Genomic DNA, 24,943 nt, shown 5'->3' on the forward strand with positions numbered 1-24,943 from the left:
GTGCTGAATTCTCTGAGCTTTTGCTTGTCTGTAAAGCTTTTGATTTCTCCATCGAATCTGAATGAGATCCTTGCCGGGTAATCTTGGTTATAGGTTATTCCCTTTCATCACTTTGAATATATCATGCCACTCCCTTCTGGCTTGTGGCGTTTCTGCTGAGAAATCAGCTGTTAACCTTATGGGAGTTCCCTTGTATATTATTTGTTATTTTTTCCTTGTTGCTTTCAATAATTTTTCTTTGTCTTTAATTTTTGTCAATTTGATTACTATGTGTCTCGGCATTTTTGTCCTTGGGTTTATCCTGATTGGGACTCTCTGTGCTTCCTGGACTTGGGTGGCTATTTCCTTTCCCATGTTAGGGAAGTTTTCAACTATATTCTCTTTAAATATTTTCTCTGGTCCTTTCTCTCTCTCTTCTCCTTCTGGGACCCCTATAAGCAAATGTTGTTGTGTTTAATGTAGTCCCAGAGGTCTCTTAGGCTGTCTTCATTTCTTTCCACTCTTTCTTATTTATTCTGTTCCACAGCAGTGAATTCCACCATTCTGTCTTCCAGATCACTTATCCATTCTTCTGCCTCAGTCATTCTGCTATTGATTCCTTCCAGTGTATTTTTCATTTCAGTTACTGTGTTGTTCATCTCTGTTTGTTTGTTCTTTAATTCTTCTAGGTGTTTGTTCTTTAATTCTTCTAGGTCTTCGTTAAACATTTCTTGCACCTTCTCGATCTTTGCCTCCATTCTTTTTCCGAGGTCCTGGATCTCTTCACTATCATTATTCTGAATTCTTTTTCCAGAAGGTTGCCTGTCTCCACTTCATTTGGTTGTTTTTCTGGGGTTTTATCTTGTTCCTTCATCTGGTACATAGCCCTCTGCCTTTTCATCTTGTCTGTCTTTCTGTGATTGTGGTTTTTGTTCCACAGGCTGCAGGATTGTAGTTCTTTTTGCTTCTGCTCTCTTCCCTCTGGTGGATGAGGCTATCTAAGAGCGGTAATATCCTTGATAGTTTATCACGTTGACTTTATACATGAACTTAAATGTAAACACAGGAATGTGATTCCTCCTGGGAGACTAATAATAACTATGGGGCAGAGACGTTTACTGGGCACAGGCTGTGCGTCACTCATTATTCTAAACACTTGCTAAGTTTTTATTCGCTTAATCCTCACAACAACCTTATGAAATCGATACAGTTACTATCCCCTTTTTTTCAGGTAAATAAAGGTTAATGAACTTGCCCAATATCATGTCTGTGGGGGGTGGAGCTCAAACTTGAACTCAGGAAGTCTGGCTTTCAAGCCCAGCTCTACTACTACATGAATCCAAGGTGCAACCTCTCTGACTTGCGGGAGAAAAAAGGCCTGACACTCAAAACCAGTAGCAGAGCCAAAGCTAGAAAGACTCCACCCCAGTTCTGACAACTTGGTGTCATTCTTACTATCATCACCGCTTGCAAAGACAAAAGAAAAAAATTCTTTGAAATCGCACTGAAAATCTAAACATTAAGAGTTTAAAGCATGATCAGGATGAAGCCAGTTGGATTTATGTGCATTAGCTTCAGCCGGCGACTCAATTTCTCCCTATTATCCTGGTCGCCATTTGTTGGGAAAGAATGATTTTCCTCTGCTGTCAAAGCAAAGCAAATCATTTGTTTTATAGCTAAGTTTGAATCATGATTGGATTGGCCTTTTCTCCAGAAGTTACCCCACATTTTTCTTTTGCTCAATACTTATCCAGCTTGTGTTTTTCTTCCTATTAAGCGTTCTCTTACATTCTCATAACTCTCTAAAAAAGAGCTTCAAAGCTGTATTTGAAAGGTTATTAAGATTGTACTTAATAGATCGCTAATGGCAAAGGGTCGGATAATAGGCAAAGGATGTACGGATCAGGTGAGTCATACAGCTGTCCTCGGCCCACTCCCTTCCTCTGTTCTTTGTGGCATTTGCAGCAATGAGTTTAAGATCATCGATGGTTAAGCCGGGGCTAAACTGGTTTATCCCCTGGGAAGCACGTCAACTCTCCAGCCAGTGTTTTCACTCGGCACTTCGGTACCCCTTGCCCGATGTCTCCTGCCTGGCTCCTGAATGACTATTTCCATTTCTATTCAGAAATGGAAATAGCTCTCCGAAAAGAAGTGAAAAGTGGATAAGACTTTAACTTTTTCTTTAGAAGGGAAAATGTATTAGGATCCCTCTATTTCCTTTCATGCCTGGGGTGTCAGGTGACTCTCTAAGTAAAACCCCAGTTTTCTCTGGTCTTGATGAAGTTGGTGTAAGCAGAAGTGTTTTGACGTTGACTTTAGCATAAACGTTGCTGTTTACTCTCTCCGTCAGTCCTGTGCTCATTCTTGGGCCTCCACAGGATCCTCTTTTGGTCCATCTTGTGGCCTGGTTGGAGACACTTCTGGGGATTTCCCAGAAGTCCCCAAATATGGTACCTGAAGGCTGGGCGTTGGCAGACGTGGTGTATCATTGTTGCTTTCTGTGGGGATGAGGGTGGAGCCGGCAGAGTCTTGTATCCATATTTTCCATGCCGATCCAGAAGGAACATGGGTCATACACTGAAATAAACCCCGTTGCTTGACAGTTTGGACCCGTTGCTAGTCTTGTAAGAACCTTCAGGCCGTAGAACCACTGCTCCATCCAGGACCAGCCACGAACTTGAGATCTTTCAGAGGCTGGGCTGGATGCATCAGGAGAGAACCCCTAGCTGAGTAGCTCGTGCCAAGTCTTTGTCTAATTGCACTTCCTGGCTCAACCAAAGAGAAACAGATGAGAAGAACCTAAGCCAAAAAGGGCATTAGGACCATGATTGAGGTAATAAACTACCCCAGGCTCGTAATGGACTCATTCCTAGACAGACGCAGGAATGAATCTGGGGTGAGAAAAGCCAAATGAGTGAGTGATGGTGTGTCATCATTTTAAAACATGTCTCATCACGTTTGTACGAGCAGAAGAGCAGATGTTAGATGGAGCCCCTCTGTGACTGTTTCTTTAATATCTTCAAGAGAACAACGTGAGCTCGTGGGGAAAAGGGAAAATTACTAAGGCTCCTGTGTGCTAGACTTGTGGGGTGAAGTTGACCAAGACGCACTAAACCTCAACAAGAGAAGAAGAATGAATTGAATTACAGTTGAGCCTCGAACAACATGGGTTTGAACTGCATGGCTCCGCTTATACCTGGACTGCCTTCAGCAGTAGCTACTGCAGTACCGTGCCATCTGCCTTGCTTGAATCCGAGGACGCAGAAACACGGACATGGGGTCTGACTGTAAAGTTACCATGGATTTTCCACTGTGAGTGAGTCAACAGCCTTAACTCCACGTTGTGCAAGGGTCAACTGTACATATGTTTTTGACCGTCGGTGTTTCATGAAATAAACTGGTTAAAAGTTTTCTGCTGTTCTAAGTTTTATCTTTAAGATCAGGGGATAAATTATTTCCTAGGAAGCTGTTCTTTACTCTCTGTTCTTTCTATTTCTGTGCTGATAGTCTCATCTGAATTCATTGGGTGTATTGAGACTTTCACACTTGTAAGTGATGATTAGCCTGACTATTGTTTGTTTATGTAGAATTTATAGTGTTTTATCCTTTATGTAGATCTTGGGGTTGGAAACTTGAAGTCGTATGGCTTTATCGATCATAAACATTTGTTCTCTGAGCGCTGATTATAAACAATAAGGTAGAATGACTCTTGAAATAAAGGAATAAATAGTGATAGTTTTGTAATAGATAAACCTGAGGTAAGTATAAGTGAATTATATTTTTCATAAAATGTACCCCAAAGCTAATACTTTGTAAATACTACCATTTTCTTTATGGCTAGAGTGTAACCAAATCCAGGACTAAATAACTTTCCATTTGGGGCCATCAGGTTTATAGAACAAAAATAATGTTCACAGAAGCCTAATTATGATAGGAAGGTCAACTTTACTGCACTAGCAAATTTTCAGTAGTGGGTTCCATTCATCAGTCAGAGCCTTTTTTTTCCCCTCCAGAGCATTTTTTTCTGGTTTGAGTTGGGTATGGGGTTAGGTTGGCAGTGGATAAATTCCAACGCCACTCTGGCATAAGGGCATGGAATTGTAATTACATACGGGATAGCTTGTGTCACAGCTAGCCAACAGGGCCTCTGAAGTTAAACCGTCTATGACACGTCCATTACTGTGATTCCAGTTCTGGCGAGGAGTTCAGTATTGGATAAAAGGATCCCAACGCTATTGGATTGTGAATTCTTTTTCAGAGCAGGGCTTTTCTAGTGGTCCTCAGCCCTGGCTGCTCACTAGAGTCAATGGGGGAGCATTGAATCCTCCCCAGGCCCAAGCTGCACCCCAACCAATGAAATGGGGACGGTGGGGGACCCAGGCATCACTGCTTTCTAGAGCTCTCCTGACACCCCGCTTGTGTACCAAGGTTGAACCGTTTGACCAGATCCAGCCGTTGTGGAATCTGTGGGCTGTTGGGGATAATGTTCAGATCAGTGAATTTGGATGGTCATCTCAGAACGTCAGATGTCCCAAGAGCCGATATGTGCCCAGAAAAGCTCCCCGTCCCTTGAGGAGAGGCGACCACACTGGGTACCAGTTAGGAGGGTGGCGAATCTCCTGGGGTTAGAGGGCCTGCTAACCCCAATCTCCTCCCACACTTGAGAAGCATCTGGGCGGGACGCCCTACCTGTTGGGAGAGCCTCACCCTCCAAAACAGCATGTCTTGGCTGTGTTGTGAGCTGTGTCGGTACACAGAGCCCCTCCTGCTCCGGTGGGGGACCTCATACTCAGGCCCGGAGCATCTCCCTTGTGCTGGGGGACCACTTACCTCTCCCCGGGACACAGAGGAGGTTTCAAGGGTCGATCGTGACCTCTGCAGAGCTGAGGGTCCATCAAAACCACCCACGAGTGAGAAGGTAGTACATGGTAGGAACCGGGAAGTAGCATAGTGCCGTCATAACTCGTTCAGTTGTTGTTGTTCTTTTTCTTTTTACCTCCAGATCGACCAAAGTCTCAGAGATGGGGCACCTGTTCAGGCAGAGGGCTGGGATGGCGAGGTCTTCCCTGTGAACCCTGGGTCAATTACCCCGTCTTCGAGCTGCTCTTTCGCCATCTGTTAGAATTCTTATCAGGATTGGTTGTGAAAGAGTATGCGAAAGTGGTTTGTTAAAAAAAGAAAAGGAAAGAAAATAAATGAACCCCATTAAAACTCCAGCTGAGCCGGGGGTGGTAGCCCTCTGGCCTGGATGGAAGGAGCAGCCCTCCGGGAAACCAGTAGCCCTGTCCGAGGGCCGTTACCCTTCTCTTGGCATCATCCATTGCTGGTTCCGTGAGCCATCACGGTGCGTTAAAAAAAAAATGCTGACGATCCCAGCGTGCTGGCGAGATTGTGGGGAGACTGCAGTGGAAATGGTCCAGCCACTGCAAGAAGCCCCTCGGCGATTTCTTATAAAATTCAACACACCGATGCCTCACAGCCAGGCCTTTCCACTTCTAGGTATTTATGCAAGAGAAATGAAAGCAGATGTCCACAAAAAGATGTGTACAGTGATGTATACAGCAGCTCTTTTCATAATATATGTATAAAAACAAAACCCTAGAAATTCTCAAATATTCATTATCAGAAGAGTGGTTCAATAAATCTGGATGATATATTCATAAAATGGGACTACTTGAACCAGAAGAAGATATTTCTCCATACAGCAACTGGTTGAATCTCCAAAACACTATATTAAGAGAAATAAGTCAGACAGAAAGAAATATGTACTGTCTGACTTACTTTCTGTGAGGGTCAAAAACAGCGATCATGGGGAATGCGTGACTTGGAAGGGGACACAAGGGGACTGAGGTGATAGGGCTGTTTTGTGTCTTGTCTTGGAAGGTGGGAATGTGGGTGGAGACATCTACCAAAACCCATCTCGTACAGTACTTAAGATCTGTGCATTTCACTGTGTACACATTTTGGGGAGGGTAATAATTAAACTTTATTTTTCTTGTTTGTTTTTATTGTGATGAAATAGACCTAACACAACATTTACCATCTTAACCATATTTATCTTTTTAATTTTTTAAAATGTTTTAATTTTTATTTTTTTGGCCGCTGCGTGCGGCGTGTTAAGATCTAGTTCCCTGACCAGGGATCGAACCCGAGCCCTCGGCAGTGAAAGCGCAGAGTCCTAACCCCTGGACCACCAGGGAATTCCCTCTTAGCCATTGTTAAGTGTTCTGTGACATTAAGAACATTCACACTGTTCTGCAACCATCATCACCATTCATCTCCAGAACATTCTGTATGCATTTTGCCTCAGAAAGAAAAGCAAACTAAAAACACTGTCATATGGTGAGGTCAGTTCAGCTGGAACTGAGGCGTTGGCCTCATGCATACGGGAAGCCAGTCTGGACACGCAGGACCGTCTGCTTCCCTCTGCGGCCCCGAGGCGCACGGCACACATCTCGGCTGGGCACCTGCCCCATCAGAGTCAGTGTCGATTTGCCTGCTTCTCCCACTGGCCCCGAGCTCCCGAGGATGGAGACGGTCTTACTCATTGCCCTCCCCCAGCATCCATGGGAGGAAGGCTTTCGTGCACGTGTGCTGAACGCCAAGTGGTCCCCATGTGAGGACTCGGCCTGGTCCATTTCCAAGCTTTTCTCAAAGAAAATAGGTGCCTGTATCTTTCACAACTCTGTTAGACGGTTAAAGAAACCCTGTGAGCATTTAGAATCTTGAAGTGGGGAGCATTTTGCACGACTTCCTGGAACGATTGCTTCTAGTTAGCGTGTGTGTTTGCGTGTCTTCTTTCTTCTTGCTGGAGTCAGCTCACGGGTTCTCCCACCCAACACAGGGCCTTAGGCACTTCCCTGCCTCCTGCGTCCTGTGGTTTCCTGGCCCGCCTTCAAATTGCCGATCTAAACAAGCCAGAGGGCCTGGATGACCACTGCCAACATTCTACTCCTCTAGCAGCCCGGAAGAGTCCAAACGAAAACTTCAGGTTTTTCTTCTTCAGAGACTCCAGCAATTGCCAGGAATCAAGAGGATTACAAAGTAACAGGAGGGGTCGTCGTACGCCGCAGCGTGAGGACCCCTGCCTTGCTTTTCAGCTGTGCCGCAGACGGTCCGCAGCAGCTCCTTCACCCTCTCCTAAGCCCGAAAGCCAGAAATAGAGTCGTATGTGATAAGGGCTTCCATTCCCGGACAGCTGAACAATCTGTACCATTTCGAAATTACATATTTCTGTTTAGACTCAGTTATCAATATACGTTCAGCATTTCACCCATGGTCTCAAGTTGCGTGCATGTTCTTCACGATAAGGCGACGAGCTTGCACCAAAAAGAGGGTTTTGCTTAAGACTGAAGAGTCCTTGCTTTCAACCTACCTTGTAATTTTCATCTTGTTTCTTTTTATAGCATTCATATCAACACCTCGGTCTTCTGGCTTTCCGCTAAATTTTTTTTTAATTACCTGTTTAAAATATAATGAAACACTCAAGTAACGCACAGCACCGGGTACTGACTGAGACAGGGCTCCTGGTGACTGAACTTGGAGGGGCAAAGCAGCAACACCATGCAACTGTGCATTCGCTTTTTGATGGAGAAAAGTCTGAGTCTGGGGCAGGAAATGTTGTTTAGGGATGTCAGCATATTATTATGAAAGTTGAACATGCCAAAGTGAAGACCGCTTAGAATGTAAGGAAATCTCATTTCACAGGCAGGAAACTCATTCATTCATTCATCAGCAATAGGTCTTAGGGGGACGATTCAATGCCAGGTTCAGGTCAGGTGCTCTGGAGACAGGGAACAAGAGACAGGCTCTGCTCTTGAGGTGCAGGCATTGCCAGTCAGGACAAAGAGACCAGACACCAGTAACTGCTTCCAGGTTGGATGAAGGGCTTTGCGGAAAGTTTAGGTACTGCGATGGAGGGCGCACGGGGGTCGGGGGTGCTGCTTTGGCTAGGTTGCCAGGGGAGCGTGGGGTTTCTGGGCTGTGATGAAGAGAGTGGGAGACACCCAGCGGGGGAGGGCTCTAGGCTGAGGAGACAGCAAGTGCAAAGGACCTGAGGTGGGGATGAGCTTGGGTGTCTGCAGAGAAGAACGAGGTTTCTGATGGCCAAAGCATAAGGGTGAGAGAGGGTAAACAGGCAGACAGAGGGCGTCTCCAACCTCTCCTGCCTTCTCCAGCCAAAGGCCCTGAAGCCCTCGATAAAGAATTTAAATCTTATTTCTGAACAAAACTGTGGAAGGACTTTAATCAACAGATAAAGATCTGGCCCTGTAGGGAATGCGGGGGCAGACGGGGTCACCAGATTTAGCAAATAAAAATACAGAGGGCCAGGTTAAACTTAAATTTCAGGTATGCAATGAATGAAGTTTTAGTATATCTCATGCAATATTGGGGACATACTTATATTAAAAAATGATTAGCCATTTCTGTGAAATGCCAGTGTAACTGGATATCCTGCATTTCCTCTGGCAGTGAGAGGCCATGGTGGCGGAGCAGAAGGTGGGGAGACTGGGGACGGGTGGTGAATGTCCATGGGGAGACTTTGCTGATGAGCTGCATCTGGGGAGTGAGACAAAGAGGAACCTCGGGTGACTTCTGGGTTTCCAACCTCAGCACCTGGGGGGCCCTTCACTGGGCTGGAGAAGATGAGGGAGGGAAGCATGTGCGTTGTGAGGCCGACAAGCCTTATTTAAGGGCGTGTAAACAGGAAGACGTGGACGTTTCTTGGTGCCCCGTCCAGGCCCACCCCTCCGGCCGTCTCCCCTCCCCCTCCCCTGTTCTCTGCTCCAATGGAAGAGAGAGATTGGCAATTCAGGACACAGTGTGACTGGGACAAGCTATTTTCTAGATGAATATTTAGACCCCAGCTAAGCTGCTGCTAAGAGAAACAGTGGAAGAAAGAAATGTACTTCCTAGGAATTGGACTAAAGAATATTTCTATTTCGTTATGTAACAGATTTCTGTGTGCCTCTTTTGCAATGTGTCTTTAAGGATCCGTCGATAGGCATAATGAAACAAGACAGGTTTTGCAATGAAGTGGTTATGTGGGCGACCAAGGACAGCCGAGGTAAACCGGACACAAAAGTGTCTTAGTCGCCACTTTTATAAAACCCAACATTACAATGAGACCCAACATGACAATGATAAGATCCAACATTACAATTAAGTGCATGGCTGCACTTAAGTATTTTCTGAAATTTTAGCCTAAATATGAAACTCCATCATTATGAGGGGAAAACAAGAGCACACGAGCTGTGATATTACATTTCCTGATTACAAAAGATACATCTTTAAAAGAACGGGCTACAAGTATTCTAATTTCTTTTAAAGCAGCCCCTGTAAAAAGTTCATTCACCTTGACTTTATTCTTATATAGGAAGAAGCCGCTTGACTAGATAAGTATTTTGATTCCAGAGGGTTTGGCTGTAAAGTGGCCTCATATCCAGAGAATGTTTTGCGAAAATCAAAACCGGGCCTGTCCCATGACTTTTTCTTTTTCTCCATCCCTTCTATTTACATCTTTTAATAAAGCATTTTACCAGAAACTCACATTAAGATATGAATAGTCAATAGAGTTTACTATGTTCCTCTCTTTCCAAAGCGGCTCACATTTTAGTGGGGGGCAAAATGTGCCCTTAGTCAAAATCAGTATAAGAATTACCTGTACTGTTTGCTACAAACGCCCACACTGTCCATGTGGATTCAGATTCAGGGGTCTGCCTAGAGCAGGGCCCAAGAATCTGTATTTTTAACAATAATCTCAGTCATTCTTGTGAACTAGCAAATCTGGAAAACACTGGCTTTAGTGAAAGAATTAAAACATAATCGTTGGGACTTCCCTGGTGGTGCAGTGGTTAAGAATCCTCCTGCCAGTGCAGGGGACACGGGTTCAAGCCCTGGTCCGGGAAAATCCCACATGCCACAGAGCAACTAAGCCCGTGTGCCACAACTGCTGAGCCTGTGCTCTAGAGCCCACGAGCCACAACTACTGAGCCCGCGTGCCTAGAGCCCGTGCTCTGCAATGAAGAGTAGCCCCCACTCGCTGCAACTGGAGAAAGCCTGCGTGCAGCAACGAAGACCCAACACAGCCAAAAATAAATAAATTAATTATAAAAAAAATAATAATTGTTGAATTGCAACTATCTTGAAGGTGTGAGTGAAAGAGCCTTTTCAGAGGCTGAAGGGGAAATAATTGGACATAAATGATTGTATTAGTTAAATAGTTCATCAAAGTTTGTTGAGTGTTTGCTGATGGGCTTGGCAGCGTCCTGGGCACTGAGGGTGCTACTTGGATAAGAGATGAGGCTGGAGGGATGGACAGTTCTGCCTGGCAGCTCAGGACAGCTTTACACATAGGACGTGGGATTTGAAATGCTTCGTGTGAAACAAGAAGAAGGAGGCTGCTTATGGGGCGGGCGGAGCGGGGGAGGGTGGGTGTTATTCCAGGAAGAAGCAGGTGCGATGGTTCAGAGGAGGATGGAGGCCTCAGGGTTGGGTTTCCATGGGGCTGGTCCACAGGGTGTGTCGGGGTGATGCAAGCGGCTTATGAAGCCCAGGATGTAGGTTGTCGTGAAGGGCGATTCTTGCCAAGCTCTGTCCTGTGAGGAATGAGGAAACGGGGGAGAGAGCTGTCGTTGTTTTTGGAAAGGTAACTGGAAATGGCAGCGTGCAGCATGGCGGATGGTGTGTGTGTGAGTGCGAGTGTGTGTGTACTTGAGTGTGAGTCTGTGTGAGTGTGTGTGTGTGTGTGTGTGTGTGTGTGTGTCAGGGGGTGGCGGGAGAATGGTAAAGGGAAAGCAAGAGGAAGGAAAGCCAGGTTGGAGAGGTTTTTTATTTTATTTTTTTTTCTTTATTTTCGGCTGTACCACACAGCATGCGGGAGCTTAGTTCCCCGACCAGGGATCGAACCCGTGTCCCCTACAGTGGAAGCGTGGAGTCCTAACCACTGGACTGCCAGGGAAGCCCCTGGAGAGTTTTCAATTCAGCTCTGTTGGTAGTGTAGGGTTCTGAGGTAAGTCGGGGGGTCCAGGCCCTAATTCTCAGGGGCTCGGGGAACACTGAGTGTGTCCTCAGGAGGCCAGCCCTCTGCTCCCTGTAAGTGTTTTATGTCTTAACATGAAACCTGCTGGGATGAGCCCATTCCTTAGGGAGCTGATGTTCCCTTCAAGTGACAGTGGAGAAGAAAAAGCGCGAGTGCCCCTGTTTCCACGTGTGAGAGTGTCAGGCCCCTTTGGGGCTCAGAGAGGGAGGGACCACGTGCACGGGTCAGGCCGACCAGCAGCCTTGACTGGGCCCTGCCGAGACCGTCTGCAGGCGTCCAGCCACCAGCCCAAGCCCTGGGGCCCTGGGGCCTCCGCTCCAGATTTTACTGGGAATCCAGACAACAGCCTCCGTGGTGGTTGTGCTGTTTGTACCTCTTTCCCGCCAGCCTCCCTCTTGCCTCCCAGACAGGAGAAAACACCATCTCAGGACAAACTCCAGAAGATGCACCTACTTGGCGAAGGAAGAAAGGTCAAGGCGGTTGCTGTTTTGTTTGTTTCACCCCCTGACCTTGTGCGTTTTGTTTGTAACAGAGGAGCTGTTTCAAACAGATGCAGAGAAGGTGAACAATGGCAGTGGATTCGTGTCGGGGGATCCAGGGCCGCTGGACTCGGAGGGGCTCTCAGCCCTCTGTGTGCCTGAGGTTTCTCCTGCTTTGAATTGCGATAATTGAATGGCGTCCAAATAGACAGGGAGTAGAGATGGGTTTGTTAATTAGATGAGAAGATCCATTTTATAATTCGTATATTAAACATGGGTTGACTGAGGCTGTACCTTGACTTAAAGCCTAGTCTGTTATCTGTTCTTCCTTGTGGAAATGTGTGTCCATCACAGTGCATTGCGGCTGTCCGAGCTCTCTGAATTCTAGAACTGGACGCTGCCTGCTTTCCACTGCAACTCTTACCGTTCTTTGCCTGATCTTTTACGATTTCGTTCTGCCGTTCCAGACATCCTCAAGCCTCTGGTTAGAAATGCCAATTCCCCCCCCCCCCACCCCAGATCTGCATAATCAGTCCCTCTGTGGGTGGAACCAGCAACCTGAGGTCGAGAAAACCCTCCAGCAATTCTTACACCTGCTGAAGTTCCAGAACCACTGATTCACTAGTCCAGCCTCCTTGTTTTATAGACGAGACAGTGATGCCCGAGGTCCAGCTGGGAGTTGGCCATTCTAAGCCGTTGCCAGGAGATGCTGAGGCTGCTGGCCTAGATGACTCCTTCAGTCCTCTCCAGCTCAGAAATGTTGACTCTGTCTTCTTCTGTAAAGCATCAGGAGGGGACTTGTAACATTTCTTGAGTAGATGTTTGTATCCGCCCATTTCTGCCCTGAACAGGTGTATTCTGTAATCGCTCTTTCCTGCTCCTGTCCTCTGCCAGCCTCACCCCGCCCACTAAGGATCCCTCTACCTGCCAGTATCTGACAGCCGGTCTCACGCACTCCCGGAGGACAGCCATTCTGGGTGGGCAGTGGGGCGCAGTGGTCCCTGCTTCCACCGCGTGTGCTCAAAGGTGGACTCTCGGGATTTCTTGGGCAAATGGTGCTTACCCGAAGCGAGCAGGTCAACTCTGGCTCCATTGTTTACTGCCTCTGTCACCTTGGAAAAGTTACTTTACCTGCCTAAGCCTCAACTTTCTCATCTGTTAAATGGAGATGATAGTAGTATATGAAGGATTGTCCTAAGTACTGAATGAAACAGTCCACGTAAAGTGCTTGACACAGTACCAGGTACACAGTAAAAGTTAAATAGACGTTAGCTATTTAAAACCAGTAAATTAGAACGGATGAGGTATGCTCTTTTCTCATTTAAAAATCGTGCTTCTCAGGAGAAACTTTCTGCTGCTTCTGGACATTATCAGATTACTTTGGGTGATTTTGAAAGATTTATGCCTGATTTCCAAACATGACACCACTCAGGAAGGTGTGGGCAGAGTGCAGATCATAGAGCAATGGAGCCGTGCGTTTACATCAGAGGGCGGCAGTGTAGACACTTACACTGGAACAATGGTTCCAAATGGGTGTCCTGCCTTTGATGGGATTCCTGAGCACCAGATGTGAAGGAAGACGTAAATCCCTCATCGTGTGCTGAGTGTCACGATGCCCCACCCCTGAGAAACGAGCACACACTGACCTCTGTCTGGCTCTAAACTAGAGATGTGGGGATGGTAACAGTGTGTGTGTGTGTGTGTGTACAGACAGAAAAATAAAAGACCAGGTTTTGGTAATTTGGGGTGATGACTGAGGTCGGGGAGAGTCATGCTTTGAAACTGCTCTTTAAATGTTTCTACACAGTGCATACACTAATAATTTTTTTTTTTTAAAGAAGATGATGGGGGTAGGAGTTTATTTATTTATTTATTTATTTTTGCTCTGTTGGGTCTTCCTTTCTGTGCGAGGGCTTTCTCTAGTTGTGGCGAGCGGGGGCCACTCTTCATCGCGGTGCGCGGGCCTCTCACTGTTGTGGCCTCTCCCGTTGCGGAGCACAGGCTCCAGACGCGCAGGCTCAGCGGCCATGGCTCACGGGCCCAGCCGCTCCCCGTGGGATGTGGGATCTTCCCGGACCGGGGCACGAACCCGTGTCCCCTGCATCGGCAGGCGGACTCTCAACCACTGCGCCACCAGGGAAGCCCCACACTAATAATATTTTATCAGACTTGTGAAGTTGAGGGAGTGTGGGAGGGGGAGATGGTACGAATGAGCTGGTGACATGAACTGAAGAAAGAAGGGAAGAAAAGAGTTCCCCGAGTATGTGCACCCTGGGAAATTAGCCTCCGCGTACCCCAGGGCTAATCCCCTCGGCTCCTTGGGGAGAGGCCCGTGTCTTGCAGGTATTTGTGCCTCCTATGTCTCTCCTACGTTAGATTCAACAAGTGACAATGACCCCAGATGCACAGAATTTGAGCTGGAAGGGATGGGTGTTTAGTTTGACCCATGTGATATACAAGAGAGGAGGAGACGGAGGTCCAGACAAGGTAGAGGAATACACTTGGGATACTCGGTGGTCTAGGCTGTAACACATTCCCCCAGATTTCCTGATGTCAAGTTCCATGTTTGTCAACTATGACTCCATACGTAAGATGAATTTAAACTAAATAACCTGTGGCATTAGTAGAGATCCTTTGGGTTTCCATGGAAACCTCCTCTGGCTATAGTAAGCAGAAAGGGGGAAATACTGGAAGGAAGCTGAGGGATTGCACAAAAGTTGCCCCAAGTTGAAGGAAGGGCTGAGTAAGCAAGTCTGCAGTGGGAAGCAGCCAGGGTGCTCGGGGGACACGGCGCTTCGCCGACTTCCCGCCTCTGATGCTGGGTCAGCCCAGCCCACCGCCCATTCCGTCTCTGATCCGTGTGCGGGACTCCGCGGGGCCGTTTCCTTCCATGGGGTCCTCAGCTTAAGCATGTTCTCACACAGACCTGCTCACCCACCATCCGTCCCTCCCTCTTCTGCTACCCTGCTTTTTCTGCATCGCCCTCACCACTACCTAAAAGTCTTAGAGTTACTTGTTCACCTGTGGAGACTTTAAAATGCTGCCGCCCAGGCCTGACCCCCAGAGATCCTGGTTTAAATGGTCTGGGGTAGAGCCGGGGCCTTTCCCCCAAAAGCCCCCATGGTGTCCTAATGCTTAGCTCACGTTAGGAACCGTGGCCTAATAAATGCATTGAGGACCAAATACAGGACATACTGCTCTCGCCAGCGCAACTGAAAATATGTTTAAAGGAATTAAGAGTGACAAATGCAGAAAGGATTCTTTGGGAAGAATCAGGCAGTTGTGGGTAACCGCACATAAGTGAAGCTGACAAGAGCCCTCCCAGAGTGGGTGCCCTGGGGACCAGCTCAGCTCACCCTACTGTGGCCCTGGGGGTAGGGGGCAGTGGCCTCAGTTTCCAAGTGAGTGCACTGAGAGGCAGAGGGAAAAGAAAGTGTGATTTTTGTCTCTTTAGGGAATTGAGATATAATTTAGTGTTTGCACTTTTAGTGTTTTGGTGAGAGGGGGCAAACAGAAACATGAGTGATCTGTTAATATGGTATTTTTCATCAAAATAATGGCATAGAACAGGCTTCACTGGGGAGAACAGAAAGCCCCCCCTGTGTCCGGGTGGTTTGGAAACAGACTGCTTTTAACAGCGGGGGATAGACCACGGGACTGTGGGTTCTTGCAGAAAGAATCTGTAATCGTTTTGGGTTTGACCATTAGGCAAATCAAGCTTCCTGGTTTCAGAAAGAGAAAACACACCCAAAAGAGAAAAACCCAGGCCCGTGGGAACAAGAAACTTCCTCCTCCTGGGGCTGCTTGAAAGGCCGAATGTGCCCGTCCTGACTCTCCTGCTCAGCGTGAGACTGGCTGGAGGGCATCCCGGAGGCGGAGGGGTGATGGGCGGAGAACAGCCACTTTGCTGGAGGAACTCGGGACACGGAGGCTGCACTGACAGGCTTGGGCCTCTGCCCTGAGGGCACCGAAGCTGGGTAGAGGTGGCTTTATCCTTTGGTGTAAACCTGGGGAGTGGAGGACCCAGGACTGAGTTGCGTTCCCGCTCTTTGCTCCTTTGTTCCCCTTGGTCCTTCAGCCTAACCGCCTTGAAGCCCAAAATAGAATCCTTCAGGTTTTTACCCTGTCGGTGACAAAATCCGAGAAAAGACTCAAAGCCAACTGCAAAAGAAAGATCTGCAGATACGGAACTCGTTTGCCTGCCAAGTAGGTGAGTGAGGCTGTAAAGACAGTCAAAGAATTGAGCGGACTCATTGAGGGGAGCCCAGTGTGAGATGGGGAGAGGTCTGAAATCTGGACCACTTCCATTTCAGTAACGGGAACAGAGGGCTGGGACGGAGTTGGAGGTGGGGTTCCTTCGAGGTCGGCTGCAGTGCTGTGGAAACTGCAGTGCTTTAGTTGTCAGTGGAATCCACACTCCTCAGCTACGTGTATAGAGCTAAAGCCTCCTTAGCAATTTTTATTTAGCAATTTTTTGTGTACCAAAAGTCACATGAGCCCTTCTTCACTTACATGCGATAGTGTCACTATAATCTGGTTCTCGCTGTTTTGGGGGACAGGGAGGGAAAACGGGAAGTAACCGATTGTTCCCTTTTTTGAGGCGGGGCATTTAACTTAGGCTCCTGTGTTTAATCCTCACAGTAACCCTTGAAAGAGGAGTGTTATCTACATTGTACAGATGAGTACAAGAATGAAGGCTTTTTTTAAAAACAGATTGTCCCATTGGTGCTAGATTTCGTGTTTTTTTTTTTAATTTATTTTTGGCTGCATTGGGTCTTCGTTGCGGTGTGCGGGCTTCTCATTGCGGTGGCTTATCTTGTTCCGGAGCATGGGTTCTAGGCACGTGGGCTTCAGTAGTTGTGGCCCACGGACTTAGTTGCTCTGTGGCATGTGGGATCTTCCCAGACCAGGGCTCGAACCCGTGACCATGCGTTGGCAGGTGGATTCGTAACCACTGCACCACCAGGGAAGTCCCAAGTAGAATGAAGTTTAAATAAGTAACTTGCTGATGTTTATATGGTTCTTAATAAATGCAGGAACCAGATTGGACCCAAATTTCCTCATCCTAAAGCCCTGGGCTCCTTCATTTTGGGCAAAATTATTAAGTAGAGATTTCAGCCCAAATTCTTTAAATGGTCGCAGACTCTCAGTGAATGGGGGCATCTTGGTGGCTGTCATGGTCTAGATATGTCTGAAACTAAAACAGTTTGGGGCACTAACATTTTTTGATCATCTGTTATAAACCAGAGAGGTTGTGGCTAATAAAAAGAATGGGATCTGTGTACAGAACTGCTTCTGACCGCAAACTGTAGTCCATGGGGTTTCCAAGTTCAACTTTAATTCAACAAAGGTGTGTTGCTGCATCATGGTGACCAGGTAGGGGGACTACGTGTGTCTCGGCGGTAGAAGCAGGGTGAGAGGCAGAGCAGATATAGTATCTCAAGGAGTTTACAGTCTCCATGGAGGAGAGAGCCACCTACACATTAACAGGAGCCAATGCAAGCGTTGCAGAACCACATGAAACAGGACCGTCAGAGGCATCCCGGGGCTTGTGGCTACGTCCCGCATCGACGATGGAGAGAAGTAGTCTGGGAGAGAAGGATGTAGACAAGACCTGGTGTGAATGCGGCTTTGGAGGGTCAGTTGGATTTGCCTATACGGGGAAGGCAGTGTGGTGCCGCCATGTCAATAAATACAAGTTTCTGTCCTGGACACAGTCGGTGTCGAGGTGGACTGGAGCCGGGCTGTGAGGGGCAAGTTGAATATTTGAGATTTTATCCTGTTGGCAATAGGAGAGGTGTTGGTAGCAGAATTCGAGGCGGTGGTATGGTAGTGATAATAATGCCTAACACTTCTTGAGCATTTATTCTACTGGGCGTTCCATGTGATGATGAACATGTATAGCGCATTTCCAAGCGCCAAGCCCTGTTCTCTGGGCTGGCAATACAACAGGGTACAGACCTGTCAAAAATCTCTACTTTCATGGGCTTGCAGTCCCACAAGGAGAGACAGACAGATGATAAAATAGATCTTGTAATCTACATTATATCATAAAGTAGAGAAAGAAGACTAATGTAGGGGAAAACTGTCAGAATGACACTGTTTATCTGGTCCACGCCTTTCCCTAAGTCTAGAAACCCAGCATGGTTACATTGTGAAGATGACAGGGCTTCATGGAGACCTGACTCCAGAGGATAAGATGGGACCTGGATGTCACAGAGATGACAGAGCTTTTGAGCCTGGGTGATGAGGGTGGTGAGAAAAATGTGAAATTTGCACCAAGAATAATGGAAATTCAACAGAAGAGCCATCATGCTGTCCAAGTGGTGTAAACTTTTCCGAAAGTGACCAGGGGCATCCTCTCCAGTGTCAGCACTTCCTGGGAATCAGTGGTTTCTCCTCAAAGCAGGGTAGGCAACGTGAAAGGCAGACCGCCACGCCCCCCTTCCCCCCAAGCGTACCTGCAGGGGCCGCACCCTCTGCTCTTTCAGCCTGGCAGCTGCAGCTGACAGCATCCACCTGCTCTGTGCTCTCCTGGTGCTAGACCCTTTTTAAAGGTGCAGGCTCATAGGTTCCCAAAGCCCCTTGGTTCACAGCCAGTGAAAATTACATTTGCAGTAACTTTCTCACAGCAATCCTAGAGCAGAAGAGGCACCAAAGAGGTCCAGTGACTAGGGAGGTGGATCCAAACCACTTCACCTGCATTTGTCGTGACAACGCAGTACCATTTGCAAAAATGATACGCACCCACCGAAAGCAAAGACAGAACAGTTGTCTGTTCTCCCACGTGGACATGACTGACGGGGCGTGTGTACCTGTGCCACACGCCCTCTCAACTCTTGGCATCTTAGTTGGATCCCACCATCCTCACTTTCTGACCCAGCTGCTTTTTTTTTTTTTTAACATCTTTATTGGGGTATAATTGCTTCACAATGGTGTGTGAGTTTCTGCTTTATAACAAAGTGAATCAGCTATACATATACATATGTTCCCATATCTCTTCCCTCTTGCGTCTCCCTCCCTCCCACCCTCCCTATCCCACCCCTCCAGGCGGTCACAAAGCACCGAGCTGATCTCCCTGTGCTATGCGGCTACTTCCCACTAGCTGGGATAGCTGCTTTTTATCACAGCAACCACAGAGAATCCGCTTTCAGGCAGATGTGAGTGGGTGAAGGGGGTGCAGCACAATCTAAGGTAGAGCTAGTAGTTCTCACAGTGTCCAGCAGAGGTCCTTGTGATTCCCTTGAAAATGTGAACTATCCCCCAGGAACGCGGGGGGTTCGCCGTGGCGCCCTGGGGTGCCTCGGCACACCGTTTGGGAACCACGCTGTAGGCCTGCTCTCCGCCTTCTCTTTCTTCTCCAGCTTATGATACTTCTGGGCCACACCTGTTTTAAGAAAGTAACTGTGGACCCAGCCCTGGCCTCAGTTTCCTCTTTTGCACTTTTAAACTGCTGGAGCGAGCGTGCAGTGATCCTCTCTGCCGGCATCTGGGCTCTTACACTGTTCTGGGTAAGTCAGGGCTTTGTCCTCAAGCTTATTAGTCCAGGGAATGGTTTCCAGTCCTCTCTCTTCCTTACTTCTTCTGTTTAAAGAAGTCTTGGCCCCCGTGACCTCTGATCTCCCAGGTTAGAGTCGTGGCCGGGCTTTTAGCCATCACACTTTACCACAAGCTCGGGGCGTGAGAGTGGGAGCCAGGCCACGGGAAGGAAGGGCCTTCTGTGCCTTTGTTTCCCCGGACGCCCCTGAACTCCAGCCCAGCCCCGTGGGGATGATGCAATGCCTCCCCCACTGCATCGGAGGAAAGTGAGGCGGCCCTGCCATCCGGGCAGCAGGACAGAAACTGCACCTTTGGGGCCGCTGGCCTCCCAGCTCATGCAGAGTCTACGAGGCCCCACTGCATGAAGATGGCTGGCGTAAGTAAGTGGCTCTCTGTGTTTCATGTTGAATTCAACCACTGTATTTTTAATTAATTAATTCGTTAATTAATGTATGGCCACACCATGCGGCATGTGGGATCTTAGTTCCCTCACCCGGGACTGCACGCTTGCCCCCTGCAGTGGAAGCACAGAGTCCTAACCACTGGACCCCCAGAGAAGTCCCTTTTTTTCTTTTCAACCACTATATTTTTATGAAAGTAAAACAGCGTAGCTTGTCATAGCTACACTGTTGGCAATGGAGAGGGAGAAAAATAAAAACTGACCATAGAAGTGTGAAAGTGTCTTTATTTTACCTTTGATTTAATTTTTTTTAATTTCTAGAAATTAGTTTCTTTTATTGTAATAAGCAAGTGTTTTTAATTTGTAATTTAAAAACCCATCACATATAACACTGTACTGATTCTCCCCCCATTTTGATTTAATTTGATTTCCATATTCCTTTCTAAACTCTTTTCTACTTATGTGATCACAATGTAGGTTAAATTTTAACCTCGCTTTGTTAAAAAATTACATTATAAACATTTTTTAAAAACTTAGTCACAGAATTCTTTTAGCCATCCTTAAAAATGAGTGCATAGGGAGGGTGGGAGGGAGGGAGACGCAAGAGGGAAGACATATGGGAACATATGTTTATGTATGACTGATTCACTTTGTTATAAAGCAGAAACTAACACACCATTGTAAAGCAATTATACCCCAATAAAGATGTTAAAAAAAAAATGTGTGCATATCACTTTCCAGGTGATACTTGCACATAATTTAAAAAGCAAAACAACTAAAAAGCTCTAACATGAAACATCAGACACCTACCCCTCCTTCCTAGCATCCCTGATCCAGTTTTACTCACCAGATCCAACCACTTTCTTATCCTCAATTTCAGTGGCTCTACGATAGTCCCTTGAATGGTACCATGTAGTTTACGCATCTGCCACCCATCCTACTTTGACTTAATCGACTTACTGAACTCCTGGTTGACAGAGGTGCTTCTGCAGGATTACTAATTTCTGATAAAATCCTGTTCACTATGCAAATATGTGTGTGTACTCAGCGCTGCATTATCAGATGGTCTCTGCCTGCCGTTTCTTATGTCTAAATCAGTCGTATCTTGCATTTATCGTAAATGGCTACAGGCATATTGTTAGGAATACCACTTTATTATTAAACATTAATAGAACTTCTACCTCTTGCCAGTTATTTTTCCAAGCTAACATTGTAGAAGTTTGGGAATTCAGTCAAGAAGATGGAATGAAATTCGATTGTGTTTTACATCACAATGATTAAGGCAGAGCAGGTAACAGCCTGCCCTTGATCATTGTAGAGAATATTGGGTGCCTGGAAGGGGCACATTGGAAGCTGTGTACAACTTTTCTCAGCAGAAATATTTTAAGGCAGTAGTCTTTTCAAAACTGAGGACACGTTTTTCTGAAATACTTACTCAAAAGTATGTGGCTTGACGCTTATTCTATCACAATATACTTCTTAAAAATTAATAGACTTTAGTTTTTAGGGCAGCTTTAGGTTTCCAGAAACACTGAGTGGAAAGTACAGAGGGTTTTCCATGTAGTACTCACCACCCCCTTGGTTTCCCTTAATTATTAACATCTTGCATAGTGTGATACATTTGTTACAATTGATGAGCCAGTATTAATACATTATGCTGAACATAAGTCCACTGTTTTCATTGGGTTCACTCTTGGGGCTGTACATTCTGTGGGTTTTGGCAACTGTATGATGACATGTGTCCACTATTACGGTGTCACATAGAATGGTTCAGTACCCCCAAAATCCCCTGTGCTCCACCCATTCAGCTCTCCCTCTCCCTCAACTGCTGGAAACCACTGAACTTTTAACTGTTTCCATAGTTTTGCCTTTTCCAGAATGTCATAGAGTTGGAATCATGCAGCATGTAGCCTTTTCACATTGGCTTCTTTCATTTAGCAATACGCATTTAAGTTTTCTCCATGTCTTTTTATGGCTTGATAGCTCACTCCTTTTTCTTGATAAATACTATTCTATTGTCTGGATGGACCACAGTTTGTTTCTCCAGTCACACCAAAGGATGTTTTGGTAGCTTCCAAGTTTTGGCAATTGTGAATAAAGCTGCTGTAAGCACCTGTGGGCAGGTTTTGGTGTGAACCGAAGTTTTCAGTTCATTTGGGTAAATACCAAGTAGTAGAATTACTGAGTCATATGTTAAGAGTATATTTAGTTTTGTAAGAAACTACCAAGCTGTTTTCTGAAGTGGCTGCACCATTTTTTGTTCCTTTTGTTCTGCCTCTTCCGCAGCCTTGGGTGGTGTCAGTGTTTTGGATTTTTGTCACTCTCATAGGTGTGTGGTGGTATCTCATTGTTTTAATCTGCATCCCCCTCGTGACATATGATGTGGAGCATCTTTCATAGGCTTATTTCCCATTTCTCTGTCTTTGGCGAGGTGTCTTTTCAGATCTCATGCTCATTTTTTGATTGGGTTGTTTGTTTTTGTAGTTTTGAGTTTTAAGAATTCTTTGTGTATTTTTGGACACGAGTCCTTTGTGTTTTGAAAAGATCTTCTCCCAGTCTGTGGCTTGTCTTTTAATTTTCTTAACAGTGTCTTTTGCAGAGCAGAAGTTTTAAATTTTAATGAAGTCCAATTTATCAATTTTTTTCTTCTATGGCTCATGCGTTTGGTTTTGTATCTAAAAAGTCATCGCCAAGCCCAAGGTCATCTAGATTTTCTCCTATGTTATCTTCTAGGAGTTTTATAGTTTTGCATTTGTACATTTAGTTCTGTTATGCATTTTGAGTTAACTTTTGTAAAAGATGTAAGATCTGGGTCTAGATTAGTTTTTCTTTTCGCATGTGGATGTCCAGTTTTTCCAGCCAGTACTTGTTGAAAAGGCTGTCATTTCTCCGTTGAATTGCCTTTCTGCTTTGTGAAAGATCAATTGACTATATTTCTGGACTCTTTATTCTGTTTACTATCCTTTTCAATGAGGGTTTATTTTTGTTCCCTTCAGTGAAAATAAAATCTATTAGTAACTAATCTTGGTTTGACTTCCTTGAGTCTTAGTTTCTTCGTAAGAGGGGGTGGGTAGAATAGATCATTCTTACTGTTTCTTCTAGCTTTATCTCATGAGACTAGTTTGTCTGTATTTAAGTATAGCGTCAGGGTGATGATTTTCTCATAGAAAGTTTCTGGGTCTAGCCCAACAAACACCAGGTCTGTGTGCGTGTGTCTTTGTGAGTCTGTATCTTTCTGTGTGTGTAAGCAGAGTGGCAGACATCTATTGAACAAGATTTCTGGCTATGCCCTTTACATTTTATAACGGAATAGTAAACCTGCCTTTCACTGATGACAAAGCATATTGTTCTGCCCCACTCTGTAACAAAAAATATCTATACTTAGGATCATTACCAGTAATTGAAACATCAGGTTTCCTGCCACGCAGCTTTCATCGGGGACACTTGGCAATGTCTGGAGACATTTCTGTTGTCATACCTGGTATCTTGTGGGTAGAAGCCAAGGATACCGCTAACTACCCCACAGTGCACTGGACAAACCTCACAACAAATCATTTTTTGGCTCAAAATGTCAATAGTACTGAGGCTGAGAAAGCCTGTTGCAGGGAAGCAGATGTATCCACGGCATGTCTTCATCTTCGGTTTAGCCTCTAGAAAACCTAAACTTCTGGAGACTTGTGGTCTGTATCTAACAATTGTGCAGAAACTTATGGTAAGATATAACCTTCAGCTTCTTTTCGCTGTCTTGGGCTTAGTTTCACTTTTTCTCAATTTCATAATCGTTTCTATTTTTTGTTAAATCTATTTATGTAAACCTGACTGACCTCTTAAAGTAAAATTTAAATATATCATTTTATATACTTCTAAAGATAGGTGGCTGGATCATTGATCATAAAAATCTGAGGCTGGAAACAGGGTTGATGTTTCTTCCACTTCTTGGGTTGTAATAATTCAGACTCTGCTTTGAATTTCCTCTTCTGGTCCTTTGAATGATACCTTTCCCTGTGATACCTAAGTTTCCATGAGCTCATCTTGTTTTCATAGTGTTCCCTTTTATTTTTAAGAGAAACAAAACCAAAAATCCCCTGCTTGTTTCATCAATCCCCCATGTCTTCCTCTGTGTGAAGTTGCTCAACTAAGAGTTATGCAAATGGGGATCAGCTTTGTGCACATCGATTCCGGGGCCGTCACTGCATCTTTGGTGTATTTGTTATGAGAGCGTCAGGACCCTGGCCTCCTCTCTTACAGTTCAGCCCCTAGCCTTCCCCCAGCCTCAGCAGCTCCTTCCCTGCCCCTCACCTCATTCCCATCATGGATCTGGGCACGACCTTCCAACTTTCTTGGAGTCAAAGAGAAGGGGGCTTGTAGGTATCAACTGAACCTGCCTCTTCTGTACACCTGGGGACCTGAGTGCTTGTTATCTCCTGAGTCAGCCAGCAGGCCCTTGCTGTCCATCCAGAGCGCACTTGGCTGCATCTCCTGGACACTGAGCCGTTTTCCTGAGGTCTGTAACCGTCTTCATGATTGACATTTCTTTTCATAGCAATCTTAGCAAAGGTGACGGCTCCAGCTACATCCTCCCCAGATTCTTTACTCTCACAGATTAACAGGGCTTGAAGGACCTTAGGCCATGGGTTCAGATCCTCCTGTCTTAAAATTTTTATCCATTTTTGTACAAGTTTATGTATGTGTGTGTGTATTACATGTTTTATATATATACATATATATATAATAAAGACACGTATATATGTGTTATATATACATATATATAATTTACACAAAATGAAAAACATCTTTTAAAATTTTAGAATAAGGGTAATTAATTACCCTTATATAATAATGTGACCTAAGGTCCTTCAGACTCTGATGTGTGTGTGTATACATATATATATCCGTGAATAAGAAATTATATATATATGTATATAAAATGTGTATATATATATAATTGTATATATCTAAATATATATAATGTATATATATAATTTCGTATTCACAGATATATATATGATAGGAAGATGAAAAGGGCAAACCCCAAAATACCTGTAGCCCATCACCTGTAGATGAACATTGTGATATTTTAGGATTTTTCTTCCTAGACTCTTTTCCTGCCTATTTATATCTTTTCCCCTCACAAAAATGGTATTATGCTATATGTATTGTTTTTTAGCTTAAATATATTGTGACTATCTTTTTATGTCAACAAATATAATGTACAGTATTTTAGTGACCACTAGTACTCTTTCGTGTTGAGGTATCATCTTCTAGATCAATTTTACAAAGGCCAATTGCCTAAAGGCCAATTTGATGAATTTATCAATGTTTCAATTTACCAGAAGATGTGTTTCTTTTAACTACTTGAATATTATTTCTATTTTTTAAGGAAACTTTATGCATTTTTAATGTTCTCCTGCTAGTTCTTCAAATGGCATATCAAGTATGAGCGTTGTGCAATTAAACTACAATTTTAATTTAAGTTTAGGTTTAAATTTAGAAGCATCAGAAAGA

The 24,943-nt window shown here is 45.3% G+C and overlaps 1 protein-coding gene across 3 annotated transcripts in view; it reads left to right on the plus strand.

The window, feature by feature from the left end:
• Positions 1–24,943, plus strand: part of LYN (LYN proto-oncogene, Src family tyrosine kinase) — a 111,514-nt gene that overhangs the window by 18,420 nt on the left and 68,151 nt on the right. Inside the window, exon 1 of one of the 3 annotated variants that reach the window (XM_060128437.1) lies at positions 15,522–15,709. The exons of the other annotated variants lie outside the window; for them this stretch is intronic. The gene's annotated coding sequence lies outside the window, so the exon portion shown is untranslated. Of the gene's footprint in view, positions 1–15,521; positions 15,710–24,943 lie in introns of those variants that run through there. 3 annotated transcript variants of the gene reach the window in all.

Source organism: Lagenorhynchus albirostris, chromosome 17 (assembly GCF_949774975.1).
Source record: "Lagenorhynchus albirostris chromosome 17, mLagAlb1.1, whole genome shotgun sequence".
NCBI classification, from domain to species: domain Eukaryota; kingdom Metazoa; phylum Chordata; class Mammalia; order Artiodactyla; family Delphinidae; genus Lagenorhynchus; species Lagenorhynchus albirostris.